The 26,889-nt window shown below is 41.8% G+C and overlaps 1 protein-coding gene across 1 annotated transcript in view; it reads left to right on the top strand.

Moving 5' to 3' along the window:
- syn2b (synapsin IIb) overlaps window positions 1-26,889 on the top strand; it is a 152,671-nt gene that overhangs the window by 30,108 nt on the left and 95,674 nt on the right. The gene's annotated exons all lie outside the window — the stretch shown is intronic.

The following is a 26,889-nucleotide window of genomic DNA, read 5'->3' on the forward strand; positions in this document are numbered from 1 at the left end:
GGCAGCACCTTGTTTTACAACAAAGTGGGATGCAGAACAATGCATTTTTTTATGCTTAGTCTTTATTTATGTACATAAACAAAGATTGTCTCAAAATACATTATCTGTTTAACCAGCTGGCCACAATGGCAGCACAGCGTAGTCAACACACTGGGTCCTATTTAGAGTCTTAAGTGGGGTGTGTCCAATTCCACTTTTGCTAGTTAAAGTCTGGGTAAAGCAAAAATATGATGAATTTGTCACACCACAGAAAAATGTGTTATTAACACCCGGCCGAATCTGAATTGTTAATTGTTAACTAACGTTTGAGCTTCTAACATTATATATTAATGTCTTTTAATTCACCCTCTCTGTGTGAGTGGTGAGTTTGCTACATTCTACAAGTTCTCTTAGCTCTTTCAGACTAATAAATACATGAATAAACATCTCTATTAAATGCCACGATCATATAAACACAAACTAGCCTTTCAGTTGTTTTAGCCTGAATCAGCTACCCAGCCTGGCAACAGTTACTGCTCACTGCTGTGTGTGTGCTTTGTGCTAAGGTTAGGGTAGGTAACGGGAGATTTAAAAAGCAGCTGATAGCAGTTAGCGGCTAACTCAAAGAAGAAGAACATTTGCCATAAATGTCCACAAGTTGGGAAAATTATGCAATTTGGGAGTCCCTTAGCCTTTAAGCACCGGACGAGATCAGCCACCATATAACAGAGATGCTAAATGATTGTTATTGACACGTTAATGCCATTGTTGTTGTTTAGAAAACGCTACTGATGCTCATGTGACATGTCACACTATAGGCCGATGCTGTTTTGTTACATGCCATGCCTTTTGATTGTGAGATGCCGGGATGCAGTGTATAATCACCGACGTCATTTGGGTCTGTGTTAAAATGCGGACAAGGCATAAAGTAGGGACTTTGTAGCGGCCCTGTAGTGCAATCTCTTTGTAACAATGGCCTCTCTTAATGGGGAGCCAGACAACAGCTCTGTAGCCGTGCTCACATTTTAGAGAATGGAATTAATTTTTTCCTCATTAATGATGTATCATTTTACCAAGATGCAGCCCATCCATGCTTGGACATCCGCCCCCTTAACTTACTTTTGCTCTGCCACATTTCCCCCTGATGCCACCGGGCGCTGTCAAAACTATACTGGCAACTGGGCACGTACCATGCCGTTGTGAAAGGACAGCTTTTTTTGTAGGGATCTGATACCAGAAGTCAATGATAAAACACCAGTATTTGACGACTTCAGAGTGAGACTAGGTTGTGTAGGCTCATCTTACTATCTGAATAATGCGCCCTTTAAATAGCAGGAAAAATCTGTGCTATGGTTTTTATTGGTCAACAGTGCAACTGCTTTGCTGCCTTGGAATAGCAATAGGCCAACAGTGCGCCTGACCACAACTCATTTCAAGACTTACAAGCCCATGGACGCAGAGATAAGTGCCGTTACATTTGCTGCTTAAACAACATGGGTGCTGGCTGTGAAAATTACCACTGCATTGAGTGGCAGTTTGGACCGGGTGTAAGATTGTGCTCATAGTCACACAAAAACACATAATTACTTTACAGCATTCATAATAAAACAGGACCTGAGGGATAAAACAGAATGTAATTATTTAAAACATTTATGTTCCTTTGGAACACAACTTGAATGTCTGATATGAAGGCAGTGTTTGCAATTCAAGTCAAGTTTATCTTGTGAATAATGCAAAGAACAAAAATGCAGTTTTGCCAAGTTTATAACAAACTCTAGGGACAGCAGCGATTATCCATCTTGATTATCTAGTATGATATCAGTTAGACTCAAGAGAGAGCATGTTTTATCCTCCAAAATCTGTCTTTAATTTTTTATAATACATATTAGGGGTGGATGGTGCTATAGATAAACTCTTGTGCCACAGTGTATTAAATTTTAGATTATTATAGGGATATACTGTGTATGGAAATACAGCAATTTCCTACAAGACTGAATTATTGAACGAACAATATGCTTTTGGCTAATCGAGTTAATCAAATACAAATTGTGGTGCTTCATCATTTGAGGCAAATTCACTAACTCCTATGTTGCCATAAAATCTCTGCAGTTGACTCACAGCATACCTTTACACCACCCAAACCTCAGCGACATCAGGGGCATGAAATTATCGGCTCTGACAGTGTTTGAGAGGTGACGTCCTGCAGGGGCCGCTCGCACACTCTAATATTAATCAGATAAAGTGTTTTGTGAAAGATGAAGAGGTTTAGATAATGAGACAGCTCTGACCTTGGTTCCACAGTGTTTTGTCATCACTTTCTGCAGCAGGCCACATGCCATCAGCAGAGAGCACATAAAGCACCACATGGCAACAGGGAGACTGCAGACCCTATACATATACTGGTACACAATACAGGAGCAGCATCTGTCTTCCGATAGCTCTGCAGCGTCTGCCGAAAACCTGCTCCTCTCTCTCAAAACTGAGATGACACATTGTAAAGAAGCCGTTTTTCACCATGTGGAGAAAAAATGATAATTCACACACAAGTCATCACTCTGTAGTACAGCAGGAGTGAAGACAGGAAGTGGAGAGTGGGACTAGCTGAGTCTGACTGTGACTTTAAATTCAGTGAGGCCTGATTCACTCGCCAGGCTTTTAGGGTTTTAGCCAGCTTCAGCATAGCGTCAAATAGTAATTCTCCTAGGTCTTAAATGGTTCAGTTGACCATATGGTGTACGGTGCAGTGGTGCATTTTGGCAGGAAACACAGCACAGTTAACACAAACACACACTCACACACATATCTGCACTTGCACACTTGTAAGGTCCTCTGACATAATGCGACCTATAGCACCGAATCATTATGTTAAAGGGACAGTTCACCCCAAATCAAAGACACGTAGTTTTCCTCTCACCTGTGGTGCTATTTATCAATCTAGATTGTTTTGGTGTGAGTTGCCGAGTGTTGGAGATATCGGCTGTAGAGATGTCTGCCTTCTCTTGAATATAATGCAACCAGATGGCATTTGGCTTGTGGTGCTCAAAGAACAAAAAATACATTTGAAAAACTCAACATCAATGCCTCTTTCCATAAATCATAACCTGGATACTCAAGATAATCCACAGACCTTGTTGCGAGCATGTAGTAACTATTTTCTCTCTGTCAAACTACGCCTGCCTATCATATCACCACATAGAAGGAAGCATACATCTTCTGCTACCTCGCCTATCACCACTGAGCTAACTGTTGTTACAGCTCAGCTAAGAAGGACGCCATAAATGTTTACATCTCCTGCTGTCATGAGCGTGAACCTCTCGTCCATGAGTAGATGCACACTTCCTTCTGTGCAGTGATATGACTGGCAGGTGTAGTTTAGTGGAAAGAAAATAGTTCCTACATGAAACTGTTTACAGCAAGGTCTGTGGGTTATCTAATTTTGGGGTGAACTGTTCCTTTAACCATTGCAACTACATGCCTTGCAGCAGGAAAGCACTGAGTAGTTTACTTTACCTTCACGAGTGAATCCACTGGTCACTACAATTCAATCTAAATCATCTCATTTAATTCCAAACTGCTCCTTTAAAGAAGAGAACTGGCTAAAATATCCTGACTCTGTGAACTGGGCCTCAACAACACACAAACACTCTATTATTTTTTTTTAAAGATATTTTTTGGGCATTTTTAGCCTTTAATGGATAGGACAGACAAGTATGAAAGGGGGAGAGAGAGGGGGAGTGACATGCAGCAAAGGGCCACAGGCTGGAGTCGAACCTGGGCCGCTGCGGCAACAGCCTTGTACATGGGGCGCCTGCTCTACCACTAAGCCACCAACGCCCCACAAACACACTATTATTAATGTTATACACACCACATATGGTGCATGGCTTGCTCGTGACGTGCAGCTCTGTGGTAGATGGAAGTGTCAAACTGTCAATATGGAGACACAACAAACTGAAAAGGCCAAGCGGGAGATCACTTCCTCTCTGTGTAAACAGACAGCACACACACATACACACACTTAAACCCACATTCTCACACTAGAATAAATACTAACACTTTAACTGTAATACAGTGATACATGATGTCGTCAGCGATGTAACTGTTAACTCAAACCTGCTTTCAGATTACCTTACCACCTTTGTTGGCTAAAATGCCGCTGTAAGAAGAACAATGACTCTAAAAAAACAACTGGTTTTGTTGTTTATTGGTCTTGAGCAGTGGTTGGCAGCTTGGCAGCCATCTCGCCTAGATGACACTCCATCCACCATCCCCTTCACTGATGACAAACTCAGCTCAATACTGCATCACTTTCAAGCAATCAATCAACCATTGTTTATTCAGGGAAAACTGACTGAGCATTAAGCTCTTTTACAGCAATGCCCTGAGCTCCCAGTCAGTGAAGTATAGCAACTGCAATGAAGTGATGAAAAAAAAGTCCATAAAATCAAATAGGTAACAGCAATGTCTATCAATAATTCTGAACAACAAAAACAAAAACAGTAACATGGCAAAAAAGTTTAAAAATAAGAATAGAGTCTGCCATAAAAGACAGATACATAACAACAACAACAACAACAACAATAAAAACAGAAATATGTAGAAAATTATGTCTGTCAACTAACCAAAGCAGGAACACTGTAAAATAAGCATATCATCTAGCATACACTTGAAATGATCTGAGGACACATACCTGTCTCATTTAAATACCTCTTGTAACGTGTTCTATTTATTTCGTGCAAAAAAACGAAAAACTAATTTACTGAGCTCAGTACTGATCTGAGGGGTTTCAAGGGATAAAAATCCACCTAAGTGTGTGTGAAGAGAAGTGAGGTAGCAAGCAATGGAAACTTTAGAAATGCTGACATGATTTGTATGAAATCTACAAATGTAACATACTTCAGTCAGGAACACTTTTGTCAAAGAAAACTTTATTTCCATTTGCAGTATCATATTTGGCCATATGGCTCTGTCCTGGGGCCTCTGCCTTTCCTTGGGCCTACGCAGAAAGCCTCTCCCACATGCCTACATGGAAAGCCTAACTGTGCGTTCACACCGGACGCGAGTGAAGCGAATTGCAGGCGCGTGATGCGAGTAACGCGCCGCCCGTAAGGCCCGAGTTTCGACGCCTGACCATTTTGTTCATTCGCGTCATCGCGTCATTCGTGCGAGTAGCGGGAATGACGGAGCTAAGCTAACCGGAGCTAAGCTAGTGCTAAAGTTCATAGTACAACCATTCTGCAAACTAATTAAACACACATATTTACAGAATTTACCAAGTCGACCAGTCTCCTCGGCAACTTTCACCCAAGCCTGCTCCTTTTTGTTGCGGTCTCTGTAGAGTAGACACATAGTATCATATAGCTCCGGGTAGCCGCACACCGCAATGATAAGTTTCTCCTTCATCTCGGCATCAACAACGGGACGTCGGGGCGTCAAGACGTCACTGACGACCATGGCAAGATAACCACCATCGCTGCTTTGTTGTTTACCTCCTCTGGAAGTCCCAGAAGCGTCGGAGGGCCAAACGCCGTTGTTTTTGGGTTCACCCTATCCTGCAGAAGCGCATCCAGCTCGGCGAGTTTCACCACCTCCTCCAGGAATTCCGTCTGGATGATAGCCGCTTTCAGCGGTGCTTCAGGCTGACTGGGGCCCAGTTTGAGGACCTGTTGGCGAGGGTTGACGCCAGGATCTCCGGTCAGGACACCAATTACAGCCGCTCCATTTCAGCTGCGGAGCGCCTGTCCATCTGTCTCCGGTGAGTAGCAGTTTATTGTTGTTGACACACGCCAGTGACGTCAGGAGAATCTCAATGCTGATTGGCTTTCGCGGTACAGAGTCACGTGAATTCGCCTCAAAAGTTCAATATTTTCAACTCGAGCGATGAGGCGTTGGACGCGAATTTCGCGTCTATCGCGCCGCCTCCATCGTGTCTATCACGTCTATTGCGTCCATCGCGTCCATCGCGTCGCGCTAAACGCGTCCATCGCGCCGCCCAGCGCGAATTCGCATCTAATCGCGTCTTTGCATTGACTTTGTATGTAATCTTGACGCGCGAATTTGCGAATTCGCGTTTGGTGTGAACGCACAGTAAGGCAGAGAGAGCACACCTGTCTGCCCTTCCATGTGCAAACAAGGAAAGCCTGAGGCAGAGAAAGCAAACCTTCCTGCCCTTCCATGCGCCTACATGGAAAGCCTAAGGTGGAGAAAGCACATCTCTCTGCCCTTCCATGTGCAAACAAGGAAAGCCTGAGGCAGAGAAAGCAAACCACCCTGCTCTTCCATGCGCCTACATGGACAGCCCAAGGGAGGGCAGGGAGAGCAGCAGCAAAGACCACCCTAGGAACAGAACAGAGCAGCATCAGTGACAAACAAAAATGACATTGATAAGTCAGACACAGCATGAAAAGGAGGAGCTGGGTGGAGGCGGGTTGCAAAGTGGTTTGCAGAGGAAGCAGCAACAGTAGGCAGGCCAGAGCAGTTTAAAAAGCGCGCTCTGAATGAGATTCACCAATTGGTTGCATAGAAAGGAATCATGTGATCTATCAGCTGACTCCCTTTCATCAATCAGCTGCTCCATCAGCTGATGTAGCTGGGATGTGTGCTGAGCTTGACATCGTGCCCTGCCTGAACTAACACTATGCTCAATATGTGATTTGCAGAAACGTAAAATTCCAACATTATCTTCTGGTGACAGAGATGATATAGTATAAGCAAATGGTTATAGGTATGTTCAGTAACTAGGCTACAATATGTACATGACAGTATGATAAAGTAAATAATGTTGTATAAGCTCCTTTTTGGGTTTTTAATGTCTTTTAGAAAATTTTGCTATTGACCACAAAGAACATCACAACTCCACCTTATTTGTCCTCCTGCTTTTTGTCAGTCATTTTCTAATTGACAGTCATTGTTTCAGTGTCTCCCTGCAACTCATAGTTATCTCACAGAGTCCAGATAGATCAGTGGGTAAGTAATTGAACTACTGTACGTGATGGCTGGTGGCGGATGTCACTACTTCTAAGCTATCCTCTAAAGGAATAATTACGCTACGCTAAACAGATTAGGAGAGAAGAAGGGATGCGTCAAAGATGCCTCTTTTTTTAAACCTGAAAACTAATTGTGAGGGCTGTTTTCTGTTCTCTGTAGATAAGTGTGTGTGTTTGTGTGTGCGTGTGTTTCCATAAGTGCATGCACTGTGGGTGTGGGGCTTGTGTGGGTGGGATTGCAGCCACTGACTGTGTGTGCTACGGGCTTCCTTCTGCGCATATATCCACCCATGGGCAGTCATATGACATGTCTAAGCAAGCACTTCTCCAAAATGGCTTAAAGAATTATGACAGAAACACATCAACATGTAGCTCAATGTGTGTGTGTGTGTGTGTGTGTGTGTGTGTGTGTGTGCGCTTGTGTGTGTGTGTTTACATATGCAGAGCGTGCTGCCTTTGAGTCGTGACCAGAAAATATCCTCCTTCCTGAGCTCGTCTCAAACACCCACATTGAGGTTTTGCTGCTGCCAACAGGGAGCTGCAGTATATACTGCACTGTGCATGTATTACATGATGTAGCGGGAGTAAAGGGCATAGAGGGAGCTTTGGTGAAACAGTGGCCTACTCTCTTCTGCACTACAGGAATCCTCGAAACATCGACCTCAAACTGGCACGCTTAAAGCAGTAGAAAAGAGGTTTGATTGGCCCTCATCATCTGCTTCCAGTTTCTTCCTCACAGGTGGTGGAGCTGCTGTGGAGGATGCTGCTGTCTCTAAGAGACCCTCTGGTTTAACCCTAGAGTGCACTAACAAACCATTTATCATGGACGACACTGGTGTGAAGTGGTCCTCAGGGCCCGGACCAAGGTCCTGTCTGATCTGTCTGAAGATCCACATTTCACTTCGTTGGCTTTTAACCACAAGACAAGTCATACATGCAGTGTCTTATAGATCATCTTCCTCATCTGCTTCTCTACTCAGCCTCCTTGGTTTGTCCTTTTTCTAATCATCATACCCATCTTTATCCTTCTCAACCCAGTGGTAATAAAGTGTCAGCCATTGTTACGGCATGCATTTCCTCATGACAAAGAGCTGTAATAAAACAAAGAGAGAAAAGAGGTCGCCCAGAGGGGGGAAATCATCTTCAAGCTCAATTATTTCCAAGGGGTGGTATATTATGTTTCACAAAATCTTGTTCTGAGGTCCCTTTAGGATCGGCAAATTAGGGACAGTTTATTGGTTTTGTTCCCATGTAATAGCCTGTTTTTTGGGTCTACATGATGGGTAAAATGGTCTCACTTTATTTTGAAAGTCAGTGGACTGGCTGCACATGTTCACATTCACATCACCACTCTTCTATAGTGTTTTCTTCATATTTTTTTGTTTGACTGGCTCTTGATGATGTTCCTGTCTCTTGTATTATGAACTGTTACTCTTGTAGAGCTGCATGGATTAGTCTATTAATGGACTAATTGGTAACTATTTTGATAACTGTTTCATAATTTCAGTAGTTTCAAGCAAAAGTGAGAATGATTCACTCAAAAGTGATTATTTGCTGTTTTTTTTATGGTGGTCTATGATATTAAAGCTGGGGTACGCGCTGTATTTTTAAATTCATTGGGCAAAAAATCTAACCATTGAGCATATTGTAATTCAAGTGGTCTGAGAAAACTAGACTTGTGCACCTCCTCTCGGCTCTATTTTCAGGCTTTAGAAAATCTAGCCTGTGATAGGAGGCTGTCAATCACAGGTCACTTTAGAGAGAGGGTGTTCCTATTGGCTGTGCTAAAACTGCAGATGCACACGCACGTACCTTCAGATACAGTATATGCACTTCGCCAGGAGGAAAGCGATCAGCAGCTCTGAAGTCGGACCCCCAATCAATGACCATAGCAACCCAAATCCAGCATAGGGTCGGATCAGCAAACCTTCTGTTGCTGCCATTACACAGGTTAGACCCAGTGCTGCCGATAGCCATCAACCTGCTTTTACCTCTGGACAAATTCATGCTGCTACCGCTGCTAACAGGAAGTTACAGTGCTCTCACACCTGCCCTGTTTAGTTCAGTTGAACTGAACCCAAGTTTGTTTGCCCCTTGAGTGCGGTTTGTTTAATGGACCAAACTATTAATCAAGAACATAATTATTAGATGCATGTTGTCTCACTTAGCATTTCACTTTTCTAGTCCACGAAAAGACCTCAGTGTCAATGAGTATTTTGGTATTTGCACCCAGCGTCATCTTCAACAACCAAATTTGTCATCAAAACCAGAATACTGGAGCTGTAAGAGAACAACTGTTTTCAGTAAAGAAAAGATAAAGATTGAAAGACAAACAGACTCGTTCTCATTTAGCCACACAATGTCACGGTATCAGACTTAAATCACTGGTGATTAACAAGGCAATTAAACGAGCTACAAGTCCCACAGAAAGCAGAGGTCGGGGAAAATTAATCTTGTTTGAGCCCCTGAGACACTTGCATGATTTTGTTTTATTAGTGTTCATTTAGCAGAGGTTGGAGGAATCTACTCTGCATCATATTACACTATTAGGTTTTACCTCCCAAGAGACCAAAATGTTCACACAGACTGACTGAATGGTAGTAATTTGGAAATTATCCATCATGTGCAGAATCTGCATTTATCTTTTATTAGTTTTTACAAATGCACAACAATACAATTCATTCTAAATGTCTCACCCTGTGAGTAAAATCCACATTATTATTTATATAGATAAGTCAAGAATTAACTGTCAGTCTTAACTTTTAAGACTTTAGGTCTTTATAGAAATATGCATTTGGACATCTACAATTGACCCATGACCTTGTGCTGAGATTGTGTGTGCTGCAATTTGCATATTCTGCTAATAGGGAATAGAAGTGACTCCTGTCTGGATGGTAAAACTCAGATTTGCGAACACTCCCACAAGATTTCATGTCCCATGTGTCAAGTGATCATTTTAACCCGAACCAAGATCATTATCTAACCCCAACTTTTTTTCCTAAACCTATCCAGACCTTAAAGAGCATTGCCACACCATACAACAGCGAGACAAGAACATTTTGAAGAGGCTCACTTGCAAATCTACAGCTACCATCTAGCCACGACCATGGCATGTGGCGTCATTAATTACGAGTATACCACATTTGAAGGGTAAGATCTGCTGGCTGTTTACAGACAGTGACACATAGAACTGCTGAACTAACACAAAACACTATTCAGTGAATACAATTTTAAACATTAAAATGGAGACTAATGTGATACGTTTCATTTTGATAGATGCTGACAGATTAATTATTCATGATTAATTGATGTTATGTTAGCATTAAGTTAGCAGAACATGTTATCTTGTCATTGTCCGGGTGGCATTTGGCTTGTAGATCTAAAGGTCCTGTACCCACCTGTTTGTAAACTTGGCTTGGGCTTCTCTCTGTCTGTAATTTCTTTTTATTTACTGCGTGTTTACAATCAGTAACTCACAATTCTGCATAATATACCTTTAAAGATTTTAAATTGCTGACAGGTGTAGGCACTTACACCAGACACCACGTGGACATCAGTTACCTTGAAGGTCTAACTGTCACGATCCTTTGACCATTTTAGATTTTCAGGATGTTCATTTGTAAGGATCAGTGTCACGAGCTTGTCTTTATTTTGACATCTGTCTTTTGCATGTACTTAGACATTTCTGATGATGAACAATTGATAGATTACATGACTAGTCCGATGACTGTTAATGACAGCTACAGCAGCTACGGGCGCTTATCCACCAAAACTGGAGGCACTGCCCAAGAATCCTCCATGACTCCCCATTCCTTAAAGATCATTTATTTGTTCATTCATTTTCCATAACCGCTTGTCCTGTGAGGGGTTGCAGGGGGGCTGGAGCCTATCCCTGCTGACATTGGGCATGAGGCAGGGTACACCCTGGACAGGTCACCAGACTATCACAGGGTCCTTATAAGATCAGTGACCACAAAATGTTTCCGTGAATAAACTGAAACTGAACCGAAGCTTTTGAAGCAAAATACTGTAAATGAGTCGATCTGAAGTTGATACAGATACATTAGGAAACATGAGCATTTTTAAAAGATGAGCTTGACATGTGCTTACTGATCCATTTAGAGGCTACTGAATCTTATATTTACATTTAACATACAGGCTTAAGGATGTCAAAATAGTTTAGTCAGTTTAATGTCACAGAAGGTTATTAGGTGAAATAAATTTTGTGCTCAGCAGCTTCAGGAATTCTTGAAAAGCACTAAGTGAGCAAATGACAAACACTAAAGGGATACCATAAAAATAATATAGTTGATTCCTACTCTAATTTTCATGTGGGAGAACTGCACACAGAAAGTGTCCTTGGTCCATGAAAAAATGCACTGTGAAAAAATAGTGTGAAAAAAATCAGAGGCGTCGTTTTCTTCCTATGTTAGTTTAATTCAGACACTACCACACAAAGCTGTGATTTCTGACAAAAGAATGTATTTTTAGTTTATTATTTGTCCTATTGAAATTAAAGTGTAACTGTTTTCACATTGGTGTGAGATAGATATGATTCTCCGACTTGTAATTGTGTGATAAATCCTCATAAGTGACAAAAAACCCCAGAGGAAACAGATTTTACTGGAACAGGAAGGTGCAATTTATTTATTAAACCCTGCGGCTACTAAGCAGAAATGAACACAGAATATTTAGCATCACCATCATATGGCCAGTGAGGATGCAAGACGAATAATTACATTCCAGCCTTCAGGAGAGAGAGGAGAGGAGAGGAGACCGAGGCGAGGCAAGGACAGGCAGGAGGAGAGATGATAATCGGTATGCAGAGGCCAGGATTTGAGAGACAAAAATAAAACCTGTGACGAGAGGAGGGTAGGAAGGGGCTTCACCTCCTGTCTGTGATGTCACTAGGTGTTAGTAAAATGAGAGTAGAGGATGATCGGAAGTGAGCAGGGGACATGAGAACTGCAGGGACGTGTTTTAGAGGGGATTGAAGAGTTTGGGGAAAAAAGCACTTAAAAATTGAAAGGGTGGACTGAGACAGAAATAAATGAAGGAGGACAGGGGAGGAAAGATGCGGAGGAAGCAACAAAAAGCATGGCTCAGATGGACATAAAGGATAAATGAATGGATAGAGAGAGAGAGAGACAGAGACTGTGTGTGTGTGTGTACGAGACAGAGGGCTTAAGAGAGAGAGACAGGTTAGCACTGAATGGTAACCGGAAAGATTTGCGACACGTGTCTCCATCGTCCGACTGTGCACCATGGCGCATGACTGCCCCAGGGCCGCTGCACTCAGCCATGCCATGGCTCAACGATCTCACACACACACACACACACACACACATAATCACAGTATGAGAGCCTGACTGGAGGATGAAAGGGTGAGTGAGAGGAACAGAGCGGACAGAGGAAATGGAGATTGAGGTGTGGAGAGAAGTCAAGTGAGGGAGTGAGATGAGGCGGGGGAGGAGGAGCGGCGAGGCGGAGGCACCTTCAGTTTCAGATGTTCAAATGGAGAGACAGATATTTCCACTGTACTGTACTGTACTGTACGTGTGCACCAACTGCTGCAGCTGTGTTAGGCTATTCCCTGGACTCATGTATTATTGTTGCCCAGGTGAGCCTTAATATCCTGATTAATCAAAGCTCAGATATTTAATGGAGTGTGACAGCTGGTTCAGTAATGAGACTACAGCAGGTCTCTAATGTGAAGCCACAGTGAGGCCACTGAGGCTCAGAGGGACTGCCACTGCCTGTGGTTTGTTGGGCTCCAAAACATTTATTATCCTATATGTGTTTTATACCTTTTGTACATTGTGAGTTTCAAAGGCTGCAGCGATGCACAGAGCTTTAGAGAATATTAGATTAGCAAAGCAAACTGTGTGTACTCAGGGCTTTGTATTTTTTATGGATATTACCTTCTTGTGTTGTTTGTTTTTTACTTTTAGCAAAAAAAAGTGGAAAGTCTCTGTTTGTTGATATGCATATTCAGCACAATGGTCACACTTCTCTTTTTACTGTAATAAGTATGAATATATTTCAAAGAACAGCTTAAAACACGGTGCGTTATAGTCTATTTCTAAAGTCCTTCAGGTCATTATGTGTTTCCCTGGAGTGTTAGAAAAGAAACTCAACTCAATGTTTGTATAGTTTAAGAAGAGAAGTTATGTAGCCTATACTTGGTTCTGTTCTTGCTCCCAGTTCTGAAATCAGATAGACTTGTCTTTGGGCCTTTTTTTAAATATATTAAGCCCTGGCCTGCCTACTGTTGCTGCTTCCTCTGCAAACCACTTTGCAACCTGCCTCCACCCCAACTCCTCCTCTTTATGATGTGTCTGACTTATCGATGTCATTTCTGTTTGTCATTGATGCTGCTCTGTTCTGTTCCCGGGGGGTCTTTGCTGCTGCTCTCCGCATGCACGTGGAAGGGCAGACAGCTGTGTTCTCTCTGCCTTATGTTTTCCACGTAGGTGCGTGGAAAAGGCTTTTTGCATAGGCCCGAGGAAAGTCAGAGAGGCCCCAGAACAGAGCCATACCGGCAAATATAATACTGCAAATGGAAATTAAGTTTGTTTGACTAAAGTGTTCCTGACTGAACTGAGTGTGCATGGATGCTGCGTGGGTTATTACTTCTCCAACTATGAGGCACAACATAGGCACTATATACTGCGGTGTGTCTCGGTGTGTGTGTTTGCTAGCTGCTAGGTTGCTCACCTGGCAGCTGCAACTCCACCACTATTTCCTTCCATGCTTCGTCCTTCTTTACGCGATCATGGTAAGAGCTGGAGGACACATTATACAGGCAAGGCTTCTACTGCCACAACTCGACAAGGTTTTCCTCTTTGCTGGAATCCCACACATTACTTTTAGCGTGTTTGTTTTTTAGTATAATTCAGAAATAAGTTCTCGCTAAAATCCATTTGACTCTGAAAATACTGTACAACAACATTAGAGAGTGCCAAAATAATCACCTCTGTAGGATCCTTCCCTGGAAGTACTCGTCCTGCCAAGGAAGGATCCTTGACTTTGAGAAACACCAAGGAGATAAAAGCAGACATGACACATAAGCAGTGAATCTCCAAAGTAACTCAAGAAACAGTTTAAACATGAAAAAATGGAGAATACAAACAGAAAACCCAACAAACAAAATCCGAGAGATAAGACTGCAAACCAGAAACCCTGGATCATGACAAAGGGAGCATTCCCTGACAGAGATCTGGGCTAATTACTTACATATTAATTGTCAGTGTTTGTGTATTTACTGGCTCCTGGCCTCCTGTCATTTTGCAAAAGTGGCCCCCACGCAAAGCAAGTTGAATATCCCTGCTTCAGAGAGTCACCACTGTGACAGCTAGACTTGATTTGAGTCGTGATGAGTCATGTTTTTCACACATCACCCCACTCCATTGCTCTGGCTGCCAATCTCTTTTAGAATTCATTTTCAAGTGCTGTTAATAACATACAAGGTTTTGCACGGTCTGCTGCCGGAGTATAAAACGTATTCTCTGACCACTTATTATCCTACGAAGCCCCACAGATCCATCAGGTCAGCCATTTTAAATGTGAGCTGTCTCCAAGTCCAGGTTAAAGATATACTCTGCAGGGTTTTCCTGAAGACAATGCCTACACTCATACAGAAGTAATCCCTCTCAGTCATCACTTATGACAAGTTTGAAGTGTGTAGTGGTGTATTTATCTGCAGAGACTTTGCCCTCTATATTCTTATTTTCTGTATTCAGGATATTTATGGGTATGTTATGGGAATTTATAAACAGTATCCTGCATAATGTACCTTCACAGGTGCCAAATGGAGTTTTCTCGGAGACAAAATAATGACTACACTGAGTGTTACTCAGCAAAATGCATGTGCCCTTGAGCTCGAAGAAATGTGTTGAACGCATTTCCTTCCTAGTGAAATCTCATAAAACCTCATAAAAAAAATCCAGTTTTTAAAGTATTTAAAAACCAGCATTGTTTACATCCTTGTTCACCAGCTTGCAGCCTCACAGTCTGACCTAATGGTTATATCAGACACCTGTTTTTTATTTAATGTGTACATAAAAATAAATTCAGAAAGATGGTGAATAAATAATTGAATGAATAAGACATACTCACAGAAATCAAATGCCTAATAAAATAATCTGGTGCCAGGATGATGCTGCTGGAATCCTAAAATATGATATCTATTATAATGTTTAGGTTTATTCTGACAGTACACTCACTCATACTGGAGCCGTTTGTTTGTTTGTTTTGCTGTTGTTTGGACATATAGAAAGTGGACAAGATACAAAGGAAAACCTTGGCTAGCCTCTATCAGACAGGAGGACCACTGCTGTCTCTTGTCATCACCTTTATACATCTTGTTTTCTGACCTCCTCTATGTCTGCACACACACTAATACTGTATGTGAGTGCAATGCATCTGCACTCCATGTGATCCCATGTGCCAATACTAATGGCCCAAAACTCCCTCTAATCATACAAGAATCAAACATTTCAGAGCTCTCTATGTACTTATTCTATATAAGCACATTTTCAGATGGAGAGGCACAAACAACTTCTCATTGACATGCTGTACATCCGCTCTCTCCTTTTAAACTCTTTCTCTCTATCTCTGACACACACACACACACACACACACGCACACACACACACAACAGCAATGCTGGGTGCCTTCCAAGACGCAATTAATAAGTTGCATTGAACCACAAAGAAGCAGAGGTCCTTGGTATTACCATTTATATGACAGCCATTATGCAAAACAATGAGAGAAGGAATCCACATTAAGGGACTGTGTGTGATTGGGCATGCGCTGAGCGTACACACAGAGCTGAGCAACCCCAGTGAGTCTCTTGCTTTGGATCTTTGCTCTAATGCTGACATATAACAGACTGTGTGTGTCACCGTCTTTTTTAGTCAGCTGAGTGATCCTGCAGTGCCCCCGCACAGTGGATCAGGAGGACCTTGGATTGTTTCTGATGTTTCCGTATGGCGAGAGTATGCGCATGATGTGACTCCAAGATAACTGAAGTTTGTAATGAGCAGGTTTTTTTTTCCTCTTACATATTCTACATTATGAAGATGAACCAACAAGCCTGTAAACTAAAGCTGTAGTTGATACCTTCAGCTGTACAATGACAAAGCTCGTGACCCAGCCCCCATTTCAGAAACAGTTGAGCAGAAAACTATGAACTGCCCACTGGCTGGAGCAAATGCTCTCATTTTACAGCCAAACAGTACACTAACATATGGTTCTGAAAGCATGTGAGGCGAGAAATAAGCAACGCAGTAACAGATTATTGATTCATATTTGATCAGTGCCTAGTTGGAAATTTTGGCCGCAGTTCACGAGCCACGATTAACATGATTGACAGCTGCTTTAGAGACTCCTCTGCTCTGACTGGTTGTTTTCCTTCAGCTGTGTGGAATCTAGCAAATGCCATTAAGCTGCTTTCACACTGCAGCATGGTAATTGCCCTGACAACCGCTAACCTGCTAGAGTGTTCCCCAAAAAGCAAAGCTCTTTTAAAAACAGATACCACTACGGTCCACGGCTGTGATGCCAGGCAGGTGCTTCGGTGAACACTTGCAGAAGTACAAGGTAGCTTATAGCTGCTATACTCTAGCACGACAACAGAAATCACTGAAATCACCAAAAAATGTCTCCATATATGGACAATTTACCAGTCATCTGAAGTTGGGTGGGAATGTTATCCCAGGCCCAGTTTTCCTTATAAGCTGCTGGTGCTGTAACTCCATTTATTCAGACACAAACATTATCAGCTTCTCCATTTTCTTTTCTTTCTGCTTATGTGATGCCCGCTATTTTATTGACCAAAGCCAGGGAGCAACCACTAGAAGTTCAACAAGGTGAACTCAGTGTGGCAGAGCAAAATCTGTGTGCGCGTACCCCTACCGCCACATTGGAAACCCGTTCCACTCTACCACCTTCCCCTCACTGAAATGACAGGAAGTGGTGAGTTACTGTGCAGCGGTGTGAAGCCCCTTTAAAAGAGGAGGAGAAAGACTGACATGATTTTTTTTTTTTCAAATATTATTGTGTCTCTTCTAATACTGTGTGATGGTTAATGGGATATTTAAAAATAGCTGGTTTGTGCATTTAGTCCTTCTAAGGCAAGCTCAGGGGTTTAGCGTTGCTGTAGCCCACAGGAACAACGCTTAGCAACACTACATCTTTTCTCCAAGTGAGGACTGGGATATATGCAGCTCTCATAATCTGGTCAAAATTAATATATATGTATGTTTAAACGCTTGAAGATCCACTCATTACTAAAAGTGTATGTCATCCAAGAAAGACAATAAAAACTAAAGTAATGATCAAAGTTGTCAGATTGAAATTTAAAGTGTGCTTATGGATCCACGTTGTCAAGTCATGCATTGAGTGACATGACAAGTTCTGTAAAAGTTCCACCTCAAAAGTTGCCGGCAGTCAGTCCAGTGAATTAAGTTATTTTTTTCTCAGTCTACAGCTGCTACAAGAGCCAGCAAAACATCCTTTATTTTTATAGTTACAGTGTATTAATATAGCCAATGTAAATATCTTTATGGTATGAACAGTGGCCTCAACACCAGCCACAACTCAGCCCTGAGCAGAGTGGCCGTCAGCTATTGACCAATCAACAGACTGCAGTGTTCACAGCTCCACCTTTTTAGTACCAGATCTGTGTGCTAGGTACCCCAACAGAGGGGGGGACCAAAAATTGGGGCAGTACGGAATGGTTCCATTGGTACCATCCATAACTTTTCACAGTGGAAATGGAAAAAAAATCATACTGAACTGAACTATACTGTACTGCTCTTTGGGAACAGGGCTTTAGTGGCTGAAGTGTCTCTTTACCTTTCACTTGATCTGTTGTTTGTTACACAGGAAAATAGGGTCCAGGTTGAAAAATGCCGAAGTTATACTTTAAGGGTCCTTGACAAGACAATGTCTGAGAACCAGTGGTTTAGGCAACTGAAGTGACTTGATAAAGGTTAGGGAAAGATTATGGTCTTTTAGAACAAACCAACTTTAATTTGTTGTAGAAGACTGAATGCAACCATTGAGTCTGGTCACATAGTCAGAGATTCACAACCAAGAAGTTGGTTGTCAGATAAACACAGTGTTTAAACAAACAGTTGTTGCTGTGTTTGTGTTCAGGACTGAGAGAGAACTACACACTTCCACTCTCTCCTCCACACTTCTTTTCACCTGTAGTTTTATCAGCAAAAACCAGGAGTTACTTCAACCTACTACTTCAGCGACAAGTCTTCCCACCCACAAAGACTGCCTGCTGCATTCGATCGAGCCAGATTAATCTATTCGTCTGTGTGGTTCAGAGTATTGTAAACAAACCAGCACATTCATCATGACTGTTAACGTTGTGTACTCTCCTCCTGTACGGGATGCAGGTTAGATTGTTGTTGCCTCTCAGGTCGCACCTGCTAACAATAAACAACAGCAGGCATCTGAATATAATTACCATGTCCTCATATTGTCTTCTGTGTGCCTTTTTGTGTTTGTGTGTTTTTATGTGTGTGATGGCGTAAGATGTTAATTATCTTGCAGTGATAAATGGTAACATGCAGCTCAGATTTAATCTCTATTAACCCTACTTCCAGCACTCCCCGGTTCAACAGACTAAACTGATAAATCCATTACAAAGTGTAAGACAGCTCTTTCATGGTTTCTTTTCATCTAACTCTCCCTTCTCACTGTTAACACCTTCTCTTGTCGTCTTTGTCCTCCACTCTCCCTCCCTCCCTCCCTCCCTCTCTCTGTTGGAGAGTTTGAAACTTTAAACAAACTAGTGAAGGGAGACTGAATCATCTGTTCGGTTACTTAATCAGCAGTTTGGAGGCTATATAAGCTATAAAGCTTGGTGAGATATGGATCCAGTGGGGTTTATACAGTGTGAAATGCTGCAGATGCCCTGTAGTGTTCTTTTAAAAATGGCATTGTTAATGGTAGCTGTTACACACAGATGACCTTCAACATGTTCACATATACACACACACACTAAAGGAAAGACCCCTTTCTGTTACGTTTACCCTTCGTGAGGCTGTATCTATTTTTTCATACCTTCTTATTTTTCTGTACAGCCCTAACCATGGAGTCAATATTTCAAAATTTTGAAACTCATTTCCTACTGTATTAATTTATTTCTTCATAAAAAAAATACATCTATCTATTGTAGTATACTACAATAATATGCAACGCATGAAAGCTACTACTGTCTACATAAAATACTCATGCAGCTCAACATAAACGACTGACACTTTACTCAGACTTCACCTGGCCTAACTGACCAATATAACATGATAAAGACACTAATGTTAGACGAATAAGCCTGTGAGTCGTGCTCTGTTTGGGTACAGCAACACGTCCTAGACAAACCACACACAGAACTGCATTACACTGAACCAGCAGTAAAACAATGGCAGTTTGTTAGGTTTATTCATGATTAACACTTCCTTATGTTGTGTTCACACCAGGCACAAATAAAACAGTATTCGCAAGTGAATTACATAGATGCAAATAAATGTGACACAAATGACGCAAAATATGCGAATTAAGCGACATGAATTAGGCGAGTAGCCCCATTTTGCGTCATATGCTTATTCACAAGAGTTAAAAAATCTAAACTTCAGCAACCAATGCACGCCGCGACAGCCAATCAGCATTGAGATCCTCCGGGGCCGTATGACGCAGAGGACGTACCACAGGAAGTTCATCAATTCAGCAATTTCACACGTATGACGCCAGTTATTTATGCATATGAAGCGAGTCAGCACAAAATATTCTACTGTTCAAACTCGAGTGAGTAACAATGTGAAAAATTTGGATGGCGTTTGATGTGAACACAACATGGTGCCTGGTTGCCTTTGGTCGGATGGCTTTTTTTAAATTAATATACTGGGATTAATTTTTTTTTTATCATTTTTTAAGATATATATATATATATATATATGCAGTGGTTCACTTAGACAAGTCTTGATGAGTTTCAATATTTATGGCCCATAGAATAGTGAATACATAGGAAATAATACCAACACTTAGGTGGGCCGAATGGAGATATGTTGAACAAAATCATGTGGCAAATACACTGCTTTTGTAGTTAAATGTGACAATACTCCAGATAGGGGCAGAGGCAGTCTTCCTTTTCACTCGTCCTGTAACGTTATCCCCACCACTTATGGTCACCATTTTTCTCAGCTCAGCTCCTGTTCCACCAGTAGAGACTGACCTCTGGTGGTGTCTGCTCAACACTACATTACCTCAATACATCATCTCCCTATTAGTTTAATAGAAAGAGGACTGTCTGTATTTTTGAAGGTATAGTTTAAGCTACAGTAGGTGTACCTAATAAACTAGCAATTGGGTGTGAATGCCTGATGGTATTATCCTCACATACTTCACATTCTCAGAAAGATGAACTGATTTAAATTAGTTTGTTGCTTCAGAAATTGATTATTTTTTTCATTATTCATAGATAAACTCTAAACTAAATTAATAATATCCCTGAGGTCTGTAATTTTCTATGATTAAGGTATGAATTAGTGACACGTAATAATAATGATAACTGGTCCAGATGAACGAGTACCTCCGTTCATCTGTATTATAAAATGCATTACATGTCTGAGCTGGATCGGGAGGTGTTCTCTGCAGAAGGGAACACATTTACAAATGGGTTGTAGAGTCTTTCTGGAATTTTTTTTTCGATCATTTTAGACAGGATTATCTTGCCATCATGATGAGATGAATGAGGTATCTGTAGCCTCAAGGAATAATCCATCAGTACATTTTATCTTGGCACACACAGGACAGACTGCTTAGCCATGCAAATTGCATTTGGGAGACGGTTGGCACATTAAGTAAAGCTCAGACACTACCTGAGCTCCAGCAGATTTATACTGTGGACAAAACCCTGCGCACAGCAGTGATTACTGTGATGCAGTACATGATGTAAGCACAACAGCACTAACGATAATCAAGGGTGTACTTTGTGTTGGTTGGTACACGTTGTACCGACCACTCTGTTGATAATATGGTTAACTTAAACAGCAGGGTTCTCGGATCACTTTCGTATCAGCTCCACGTTGGTAATTTAAACATCCACAAAGCCGAGCGGCACCAGCACTTATTAATCCATGTCCCAACAGCACTGCAGCTATATTCCCTTTGTCATTATTCACTCCAGTCTGTCTGTGTTCAGTTTAATCAGTACAATATACAATATAGTAGAATCATTTTGAGGGGTCTGATGGTAGAAAGAAAACAGTCCCTTATTAATTTGTACATTTACGATACAAACACAAAATGTTTTGTCAGTGGCACCTGAGAGCAGTGTTTCCACAACAGTTCTGAGTGGTCACGAGATGAGTAGCGGAGGAGGAACAAAGAAAAAACATATTTTTTCTACACAAATTTATGCTCATTTTTCCAGATTTTCAGACTCAGTTCTTTGTTGGAAGAAGAAATACATAAAAGAAGGAAGAGCCATTAAGTCGTATTGAATTTGCAGGCTTTGGTGACACTTCTCTTCCCATGTAACCCATTATGTCTGCGTTGTTTCACCTAAAAAAAAATTCACATTATGTGATGTTGGCTGATGTTTTTAATCTAAATGTGCACATTGGTTTTCCTTGTTATGGGTCTCCAAACAGATCATGGCTCTGTCCTGCAGCTGCAGAGCTCAGATCCCCTTTTTGGTTCAATGCGTCATGATGCATGACCAAACAGGGCAGGTCCGACCTTTTATCTCTTACCAGACTGCAATTATGACCAGATTAATTTATTAAAGGCTCTGATTAAAACTGGCTGGACTGTCGGAGTAAAGTCCTTGAGCCAAACCAGGACTTGACCACATGCTACAATCCCTTGTAGTTTGCCTCTGTGTTACATTTGTACTAGTCAGTGAGCCTTAGATCTACAATAATAACTAGATGCTGGATCCCAAGGTGGAGTTGCTCACCTGGTGCAAATAAAAAAAATCATAACAGAATGAGTAATAATTGACCTTGTTTGCAGTTTGAGGTGTCCTGTCAATAATTTTACAGATGTGGAGATGGTGGCATATAAAATTAATCAATAAGCGCCACCTCCTGACAATAATAGGAAACATTATTGAGAGAGCTGACCAATGTTAGCCCTCCTGAATAGCTATTATCAATTATCATTAACAGTTTGAAGGTTGGTTAGTTACTGATAATCAAAGACATGTACAATACTGCCTGCTAAAGGAGGCAGATTGGCACCAATGTGTGTTAGAGTGCACAGTGACGTGTCACTCCTAGGGATGGGTATCATTAAGATTTTAACAATACTACTACTCTTATCGATACTGCTTATCGATACAGTACTTTAAAGGTTCTTCTGGATGTTTTTAAGAGAAAAAAATGAAGCAGAAATAAGAAGAGAATTAACATATTTTCTGTGTATGTTAGTCCACCTGTATGTGATGCACTTTCACTAGATGTTTCAAAGATTGCCTGTGTTTCTGCCCTAATATGCACAGCAGCTGTGGAACCTGTGGCAACAAGTAGTGTTGGCATCAACTCTTGTGAAGTATAACTATACTTAGAAGCATTTTGCTGTGTGCGTGTGTGTGTGTGACGCAGAGTAGCAGAGCTGACCCCGCCCCTTGCATGTGCAGCAGGCTGTGAAGCTGCGACACAGCGAGCTCTCCTCTGGATTGAAGAGCAAAAATGCATCAGTGTTGAATGTCTTAATCTTACTGCAAATTAGAAACGGAGTTGATGAGATGAAAACTGTACATGTAACTTAAATGAACAAGAAATATATCTTCTGAATTTCTCCAAAACCGTGAGCAGAACTGTTAACATTGGAGCTTATCATCACTACGGCCTTTAATAATTCAGCCCCAGGACCTGTTTATTACCAGGTTTCAGTACCCATCCCTAATTGCCCTGTTTGGGTTGAACTCATCTCAACCCACTGATGAGAGGTCACAAAAAGGCACTACTTTCTTTAGAGGGGTCGTAAACCAGAAGGTTGGGAACCACTTCCTTCGTTCCTCCACTCTCTGTGGACAGAAAGACGGTAGCCCAACAGTGTGCACTGTGTTGTTGTTTTGGAGCAGGATTTCCAGCCCTCTGGTCAAGTATCTAATTCCTGTACTCAATGACCAAATAAAGGGAGCTGGATATAGGTCATAATTCCAAGTCAAGTCAAGTTCAACTTTATTGTCATTTCCCTCTCCAGGGCCACTGTTGCCTCCTACCATGGGCGGCTGTGTCAGGGGGCATTGTGTTGTAGGTTAGGGCTGCGCAGCTCGTCCAACAGTGCTGTCTACAGCTGCGGTTTGTCGATTTTACTGGAGATTTCTTTGCCCTAAGTCCATGTCGTCTCACATTCGTAGGTCAGATGGGAGTCTTAGGGGCCGCTGCATCCGTGCGCACCACCATCTTTGCTTTACATGTCAAATATTAGTTAAGATGACCATGTTTTAGGTGTCACAGCTGTAGTATGTGGACTGATTCACGGAAGAGAAGTAAAAATAAAAAAAGTTATTTTATGTCAGGTGGCTGCAGCTGATTGATGTCAGAGGCCCTCTGGCTTCATCTATACTCACCACACTTACACTAGATAAACACTTTTTCATTAACTTCAGAGTTTACTCATCTTTGCATAAAATTTCACGCTAATGTCAGCCTTAAAAGCTTGTTTCCGACATGACATCCATATTAAAATGTATCCCTCTGAAAATGCACAAGTTTATCTCCTCAGTGTCTGGAAAAACAGTAATTCGTGAGACCCTTCTGGTTGGTCTGGTGAGGCTTTTAATGGGCTTCAGTGTTACCCCTGGAAAACAGTAAATGGGGAATCGACTGGAAAACGAACAGGCCGGTTAAAAGCCTGGCTTACAGCCAATACCCAGGAGCGACATAGGATTGATAGCATGCTAGAGCAGTAAATTGCCAAAGCTTTCATCACTATATTTCCTTTTGGTACTATATCAGTATATTTAACTCTGCAGTGTAATATTGGACTGTGCAGGATATTTAGCTTTTGTTTTGCTTATTTTAGTGATGTAGATGTAAATCTGTCTGATAAAATCACGACAGGAGGATAACACAGGTAATAACTTTAAGCTGCAACAATCAGTTGGCACCGTTTTTGTGCAGGTGCAAAGCTGGCAAGGCAAATGAACGGTCATTTTGTTTGGTTATTTTGCTCTGTCACTCCAAACAAACTCATTGGTGCCAAGGTAACTATTGTGATTCAGCTGAATATCTGTTTATGTAGATTGGGTGGTCAAGTGCAGTTTTGGTACCCATTTTGACATGAAATTGTGTTTCCACTGGATCAAAATCCTTTCTGTGGAAGCACCGTAAAGGGAGGGTTCACCCCCAACTCAAAAATATGTATTTTCCCTCCTACCTGTAGTGCTGTTTATCAGTCTAGATAGTTTTGGTGTGAGTTGCCAAGTATTGAAGATATCAGCCTTAGAGATGTCTTCTCTCCAATATAATGGAACTAGATGGCACTCGGCTTGTGGTGCTCAAAGTGCCAAAAAAATACATTTGAAAAACTTAACAGCAATGTCTCTTTGCAGAAATCATGACCTGGTTACTCAAGATAATCCACAGACCTTGTTGTGAGCAGTTTCATGTAGGAACTATTTTTCTTTCTACACCTGCTACAATTGACAATAGATGAGGGTTGGGACGTAGATGGACCAATAACTCAAAAGCTTAGCCTTCCTACTGTGTATGCCGCACCAAACTGCTGATCCATGTCAATAATGAGTTTCCACTGTGGGGTGGCTGGGCTCAGCCTTAGAGATAAGGTAAGGAGCTCGGACATCCAGGGGGAGCTCGGAGTAGAGCCGCTGCTGGTTCGTGTCAAAAGGCGTCAGTTGAGGTGGTTCAGGCATCTGATGAGGATGCCTCCTGGGCGCCTCCTCTTAGTGTTGTTCCGGGGAACTCCAACTGGTAGGAGGCCCCAGGGCAGGCCCATCACAAGCTGGAGGAATTGCATATCTCGTCTGGCCTGGGAACACCTTGGGATCCCTCAGGGGGCTGGAAAGCTTTGTTTGGGACAGGGGAGTCTGGGATTTGCTCAGCCTACTGCCCCTTCAACCTGGCTTCGGATAAGTGGTTGAAAATGGATGAATGGATGGACCCGCCAACTGTATCACTGCGCAGAGGGAACCGTATATCAACTGCTAGCTCACCTAGCACCACTGAGCTAGCTAAAGACCCAGCTCAGCCAAGGTGGACGTCATTAATGTATACATCTCTTGCTATCACAAGCCTCTCATCCATGAGCAGATGTACGCTCCCTTCTGCACGGTGACACTTGGGTGTAGTTTGGTAGAAAGAAAATAGTTCCAACATAAAACTGCTCACAACAAGGTCTGTGGATTATCTTGAGTAACTGGGTCATGATTTCTGGAAGGAGACATTGTTCTTGAGCTTTTCAATCACACTAATCACAATGACCGATATCTCCAAAACAATCAAGACTGAAAAGCACCACACATAAGAGGAAAAAAATGTATTTTTAATGTGTGGGTGAACTGTTCCTTTAAGCACTTTCTTGGGATTTGGTTGGTGGTTGGTTCTTCATTCACATAAATCCTTTTCATGAGTTTTGTTTCCTTCCACTTGATTTAATATTTTCATCTAATATGTTTAATGAGTGTAAATCTCCATGTTTAATATGACTGAGGAGTGTGTACTGATTCAGTTTACACAACTACAAACATCTAATTTAGAAATTATCATCAGTCTTTGGAGGTAATTTGGAGCGCTGTATATTTTGTGCTTTGGGACTCTGTACCTTCTTGACAAAAACAGTTCCCTCTGAGGCAAAGCCAACTGGACTCCCCACATGGCCCATTAGTAAAATGTCTGCTGCTGCTTCTAAAGATGGAGCCCACATCACCAGTTGGTGCCTGTCCCAGCTCCACTTGCTGATAATGTATTCCTTCTTGCAAACAATGTAAGGTATTCATCTTGCTCCAGACACTTCTTCAGATTACACCATGCTGTGCCAACAATACCCTCAGGTCTGATAATGTATAACCATTTCCACAAGAATAGAGCCCAGTACGTTCCTTATTCTGCTGAGCCACAGGTCACTCTAATCCATGAGGGAGGGAAAAAGAAAGCTACAGTAATATTTGTTGTTGGGGTTTTTGGCCAGTAGGTGGCAGAACTCCAAAACAATAGACCCTATAAAATAATTGACACAGCCACCATGACAGAAAATGTAAAAAAAACAAAAAGCGTACTGAACTGCACTGCACTGTACCGTACTGTACTGCTGAGTAAAAACGGGGCTTTGCCTTTGGACCCAGTCTCAAATGGCCTCTTGACGAGCTGCAGTTTTTGGCACTTCCACGTTGACTTTATGTATGGATAATGCGTTTGCAGGCAGTTGATTATTTACACTTCTTGCAAATATAACAACAACATTATCATTCGTTTAAAGTCGTGTCTCTGGCACTTCAGTGTCCACCAACTCCTGAGGGAAGTGTATGTTTCTTTAGGTTTCACTACAACTCCTACAATCACATTATAGTAAAACAGTAAAGTCACACAGCAGCATCACCTCTGATGTATATGGTTGCTATTTCATGGGCCTCTCAGTGTCTGAGTGCATTTGTCAGATCATTGCAAAAAGCACTTATGTAATGCTGTAAATGGAGTGAAGGCGACCTCTGTAAACCTATCATTTACTACATATCTCCTCTGCATTTACCTTTTTATCCAGCTGGTTGTTGTAACCTGGAACTTTGTGTCTGTGACTCTGCCTATCAGGCAAAGTGCCAATAGGTGGATCAGCAGTTCCCATGTCCTCTTTGTCTCTGTCTCCCTCTAAAATTAAACACCATGCTCCAAGCGTTGTCACGACAAATAGGCGGTGTGGGTGGAGGACGAACATGTGCACA

This window comes from Epinephelus fuscoguttatus, linkage group LG1 (assembly GCF_011397635.1).
Source record: "Epinephelus fuscoguttatus linkage group LG1, E.fuscoguttatus.final_Chr_v1".
NCBI lineage: Eukaryota > Metazoa > Chordata > Actinopteri > Perciformes > Serranidae > Epinephelus > Epinephelus fuscoguttatus.